This window comes from Aquarana catesbeiana, linkage group LG01 (assembly GCF_042186555.1).
Source record: "Aquarana catesbeiana isolate 2022-GZ linkage group LG01, ASM4218655v1, whole genome shotgun sequence".
NCBI classification, from domain to species: Eukaryota; Metazoa; Chordata; class Amphibia; order Anura; family Ranidae; genus Aquarana; species Aquarana catesbeiana.
In genome coordinates, this window is record NC_133324.1 from 930,288,806 (window position 1) to 930,294,909 (window position 6,104).

A 6,104-nucleotide genomic window follows, 5' to 3' on the forward strand; every position below is an offset into this window, starting at 1 on the left:
AAGAAAGAAAGAAAGAAAAAGAGAAAGAAGAAAGAAAAAGAGAAAGAAGAAAGAAAAAGAGAAAGAAGAAAGAAAAAGAGAAAGAGAAAGAAAGAGAAAAAGAAAAAAAGAAAGAAAAAGAAAAAAAGAAAGAAAAAGAAGAAAAAGAAAGAGAAAAAGAAAAAAGAAAGAGAAAAAGAAAAAAGAAAGAGAAAGAAGAAAAAGAAAGAGAAAAAGAAAAAAGAAAGAGAAAGAAAAAAAGAGAAAGAAAAAAAGAGAAAGAAAAAAAGAGAAAGAAAAAAAGAGAAAGAAAAAAAGAGAAAGAAAAAAAGAGAAAGAAAAAAAGAGAAAGAAAAAAAGAGAAAGAAAAAAAGAGAGAAAGAAAAAGAAAAAAAGAAAGAAAAAAAAGAAAGAAAAAAAAGTAAAAGATTTAGTTTGTCAGAAAATTTTGTAAATAGTCATTTTTCTCCTTCACTGATGCGCGCATATGAGGCAATGATAGGCACTGATGCCGCACCAATATACAGCACTGACGGGCAAGAATAGGCTGCACTGAAAGGCAGCACAGACTGGCACCACTTCTGGGCCAGCATTGATGGTGCCCCCCCCCCACCCCCCAATTACCTGTACAAATCTCCCCTGCAAGGAGAAGCTTCTGATCAGCTCTTCCCTCCTCACACCGGGTCGGTGCGTGGTGAGGAGAGACGATTACCAGCACTCCAGTTCACATGTGTGGACACAGCCGATCACACGGGTAAAGAGTCACGCGATCGCGGGCACACAAGAGCGGGGAGACTTCATATGATGTTGCCCCAGAATGAGAGGGGATCCCACCTGCTGTCATTTTACTATGCGGTAGAAGGGAGGTGGTTAAAGTGGTTCTACATTTAGAAGTTTTTCAACTTAAAAGTGGACCTTCAGTCATTTTTTTCATCTTTCCATCTATTAAATCTTCTTCTCTTGTTGTTTTATCTTTGGATAGTAAAACTTTTTGTTCTGCCAGTAAATCCCTTATACAGCCCACTTCCTGTTTCTCGTCTGGTCATTACCCTAGGATTATGACATCATCCACAGCTCTCTCTCGTGAGAGTTTGCCAGGAAGGGGGGGGGGGTGAGTAATGAGAGGGCCAATCAGAGCTGGATGTGTGCCTGTAAATCCAGGAAGTGAACAGGCAGCAGCTTCAGCTGCCCACAGTTAAAATGGCTGCAGCCAGACTCAGTGGAGGGAGATTTCTGCAACATATTTGGCAAGTACAGAATCACAGTATATATAAAATAATATGCAACGTTGGTTGGAGGGAAGCTTCAGAATGCAAAAGATCTTTTTATTACAAATTATATGAGCAGACTGCAGTCCCTCTTTAATGCTTTAAGATAAAACACCTTCTGTGTGCAGCAGCCCCCCCCCCCCCCCCCCTTTATACTTACCTGAGCCACATCTCAATTCAGCGATGTCGTACAAAAGTCTCAGCTGTCAAGGACTCTCCCTCCTGATTGGCTGAGACACAGTGTGAGCCATCAGCTCCCACTGCTGTCAAAATCAGTGAGCCAATGAGGAGAGGTGGAGCGGGGCAGTGTCTGAATGGAAGCAAGCAAGCTGCTTGATGTGTGGGGGGGTACTAAACAGGAGGGAGGGGCCAGGATCACAGAAGAGGGACCCGAGTAGAGGAGGATCTGGGATGCTCTGAGCAAAACCATTACACAGAGGAGGCAAGTGTGTAGATAAACTTTAATATCTCTTTGAAGACATAGATCACCTTTACCAAAAAAGGCTGCCTATGCAGATAAGGGGTGTCTGTAGATAAAAGACAGACTTTGCAGCTCTGACTCAAGTTGAATAATGTAGTTGCTACAGGTGGAGGCCATTTACATACCTCCTGAAGCCTGACTGGAATACTCCCAGGACATTGCTAAATGAGACCTAGTTATTACTGCTCACCCTCCATCGCTGGAGTGAACACAGAGCTACTGCATCCAGGAAGAGCGAGTCCGAGAAGAAGCTCACTACTGCGATGGTGGAGATGAGCAGTAATTGCTCAGCCTCTTATAGCATCATCCTGGGGAGTTTTCCAGTCAGGATTCAGGAGGCAAGTGTAAATTGCCTACAACTACAGCAAAGGGCTTTATTCAACTTTAGGTCAAAGCTGCACAGTCTACAAAACACTCTTTTTTTTGCATAGGAAGTCTTTTGGTAAAAGGTGAACTAGCCCTTTAAAAAGCGAATCTTCACCTTAACAACAATCCTCTTTATTTTTAACCCCTGCTTACCTTGTGGCAGGTTCTCGACAGTCCACATACTCAGCCCACTGGATCCAGCGTTGTCCCGCCAGGATGCTCTCCTCACCAGCTCCCGCTGCGATTCCTGCATCTGCCATGTTTGTGTGTGATGTCATCGGAAAAGCCCGCCGCCTCTTTCAGGTTCAGCCAGGGTGGCTTCCCGATGACATATCCCCATCCCCCCCCCCCCCCCCCCGCGAATCAAAACACTAAGGCCTTCTGGGACTTGTGGCATACATATCCCAGGAGGCACTGCAGCCACAGTACTTGTACACCCCTAGGCGATTGATGTGTATTTGGGGCGGGACCAAACCTTTCCTGAAAAAAAAAAAAAAAAAACCCCAGAGAAATCAGTGTTAAAAAAAAAAAAAAAAAAAAAAAGAAGGAGTGGGAGAGGGGTGGACAGGAGGGACAAGATGTGGATTCTGAGTGGTTTACCGGGTTATGGCTGCACCTGTGAGCCACAACTAAGGTACTTTTTTTAGTTGCTGACTCGCTTTCTTATAAAAAGCAATCAGAGCGGCTGATTAGCCACTGGACCACTTTGGGAAGCAGAGGGGGAAGCAGAGGGGGAAGCAGAGGGGGAAGCAGAGGGGGAAGCAGAGGGGGAAGCAGAGGGGGAAGCAGAGGGGGAAGCAGAGGGGGAAGCAGAGGGGGAAGCAGAGGGGGAAGCAGAGGGGGAAGCAGAGGGGTCACCCCCCCCCCCACCACCGATGTTACTCTGGTTCACTGTTCTCACAAGTGAACCTGGGGGAACGATCCCGTGGTTTGTGCAGGTGGTCATAGAGGTGAGGAAAGACCAGATTGAAGAAACATGTCGGCCCCCCTTGGCGGTGACCAGGCGCTACTGTTGTAGGCATCGTTCTATGGCAAGTATTTCACAATATGCTAGTACGCGATGCATACTAGCACATCATGCTATTGTCCTACAGGTTTTCTTTCGCAGCAGTTTACTACCGCTTTAAGTACCGTAGTTGTTGCCAAGTGCGACAGGACTGGCATCTATTTACCCGGTGTAACAACTTTTATATAGGGTTCCGTATTGTGTTTTTTTCATAAAATTCAAAAGTATATTTTTCCCCAAAACAAATTGCATTTAAAAAAAAAAAAAAAAGTAACACCCAACAAGTTATTCTCTAGCGCCTCTGCAAAAAAAAAAGAAAAGAAAATGTATATATCAAAATAAGACAATTCTCTATAGAAACCAATTGTCTTCTAACCGCAGCTTTTGCGATTACACTTCGGCAAAAAACCCCTGGAAGCCGATTGGTTCCTATGCAGAATTGCGACTAATTTTGCCCCCTCTAGCTTTAATAAATAAAGCCCAAAGTATCAGTAATAGCCTGGACTGTAAAGCTGGCCATACACCTATAGATTATCTGCAGATTTTCTATGGTTAGATGGAAAAAGTGCAACAGCTTTCTCCATGTTCGCTAAACTGTGTGGATGGAGGAATCTTCCACTTTTTCCATCTAACCATAGAAAATCTGCAGATAATCTATAGGTGTATGGCCAGCTTAAGTGTTCCAAGTGGTTGTAAGGCTACTTTCACATTGTAGCCGCTTCGCTTTACCATCGTTTCTGCTGCGCCTTTCGGACGCTAGTGGGGTGCTTTTCACTGGTTTTCAGGCGTTAGAGGCTATTTCTAGTTTTTGTTTTTACTTTCATGCATTGTGTGAAGATGAAGAACCTGTGTGCAGCACCCCCCACCCCCCCCCCCCCAAACACACACAATCTTTAGCGGAGCTCCCCCCAATCCAGGAATGTTCATGATAGCGTCGGCTGTATGAGGACTCTCCTTCCTCATTGGCTGAGACAACAGCGGGAATCCACTGGCTACCACTGCCATCAATCACAGCCAGTGAGGAGGGCGGCTCTGTGCGTGCGTCTTATGGCAGCAAGGCGCAGTGGCTCAGGAGTTAGCATGCGGTGGTGCCCCCATGACAAGCGGATTTCTCCGGGGTGGGGGGGCTGGAGGAGGGGATCGGGGATGCTCTGTGCAAAAACAATTACACAGAGCAGGTAAGTATACCATGTTTGTCAAAAAAAAAAAAAAAAAAAAAAAAAAAAAAAAAAAACAACATGTCTATCTGGAAACCAATCAACTGCCATCTTTTGTTTGGAACAAGTGAAGGACGGAAGCGGGTTGGTTAGTAGTCAGAGCAGCTCCAGTTGTAGTAAGTTCTCCCCCCCATTGGGTACTATTTGCCTCCCCCAATGTTCTCATCAATGCCCCCCCCCATGGGGTAGTCGCTGTGCAAACGCTTGGTGTTACCTAAATCCTGTACAATAATAGTCACAGTGCTGGATTTTCGTGCCCCCCACCCCCCGGTAGTCATAGTGTGGGGTGTAAAAACCCCAAAAGGAGTGAAGAAACATGTTAGGGGTTTGAGGTAGGGTTGGCACCTCATCCTTTTAAACCTGAACACATATTAATTACACAGGTTCTGTGGCTGATTAAGGTGGTAATTAAACTCACTTGGTGCCATATCTGCATTCAATTAGCCACAGAACCCGTGTAATTCATATGTGTTCAGGTTTAATGGGACGAGGTGGCAACTCTAGTGTGAGGAGGGGAGTCCTTTGTACGACACTACATTGGGGGGGTGTATATATATATATATATATATATATATATATATATATATAGGAGTACATTGGCTCCATGTGTGTGTGTGTATATATATATATATATATATATATGAGTACATTGGCTGTGTGTGTGTGTATATATATATATATATATATATATGTACATTGGCTCCATGTGTCATTTGTAAAGCGCTACGTAAACTGTTGGCGCTATATAAATACTGTATAATAAGTGTGTGTATATATATATATATATATATATATATATATATATATATATATATATATATAGGAGTACATTGGCTCCATGTGTGTATATATATATATATATATATATAGGATGACATTGGGAGGAGAGGGGGAGAAGGAGGGTTAATGAGCACTTTGGGGGGGGGGGGGGGGTCAGAATTTGGCACTTACTGGGGAATTAACTACCACTGGGGCTGCTGTGTCTGGTAACCAATCAGCTTCTGTCTTCTACTTGCTCCAAAACACAAGCTGGAAGCGGATTGGCTGTGAGTGTGCGGAGCTCCTCCCCGTAGATGGAGGTATTGGGGAGTAGAGAACACGTGGTGTGTGTGCTGTCAGTGTGGGGAGGCCTCAGTGAGGGGTATCCGGGGTGAGAGGTCCGGATGAAGAGGAGGGGGAGGGGGGGGTGTAGTGTTATATATAGGAGAGGGGGGGGTAGTATGAGAGGAGAGGGGGGTGAGGGGTACAATGTGAGGCCTAGGCCGGCATTCCTCTCTCTCACCTGCTGGCTGCCCCGGGGCCTGCCTGTGTCTCTCCCTGTGTCCTCCGGCTCGGTGCTCTCCTCCTCCTGTCCGCTCTTGTGCTCGGTCACCCCCGCTCTGCTCGTGACACCGGACGGCCGATGCGCGCACCCTTCCCGCTCTCTCCGTCTATGTGTGAGCCTCGCGAGCGCCTCCGTCTCCCCGCCCCTTTCTCACCCACGTCAGGGAGGCGAGGGCACCGTCGCCTCTTGTTGGCCAGTCAGCGGAGGGAGTCCGGGGCCCGCTGATTGGGCGAAAGGGAAAGAAGGGGGCGGGGCCTGTGTGTGCGGAGGTCGAGCGTCCCTCACATCCGCGACGTACGCCTCCCCACGTGCGGCGGCCACGCCCCGTTCTCATCTGGGAGAGGAAAAGGAGGAATGATGGCGTCACCGCCGCTGGGACTAGTAAATAAAAGGGCGGGGAAGAGGGCGGTCTGTGGCAGGGGAGGTGGGAGGGGCTTCTGGACAAAGATTAGTATGAGTGGAG

At 46.5% G+C, this 6,104-nt stretch overlaps 1 protein-coding gene across 1 annotated transcript in view; it reads right to left on the reverse strand.

The window, feature by feature from the left end:
• Nucleotides 1-5,841, reverse strand: part of PAIP2B (poly(A) binding protein interacting protein 2B) — a gene marked incomplete in the record, with an annotated part of 36,680 nt that extends 30,839 nt beyond the window's left edge. Inside the window, 1 exon segment of the mRNA XM_073611044.1 lies at nt 5,800-5,841.
• Between the last annotated feature and the right edge of the window lie 263 nt (nt 5,842-6,104).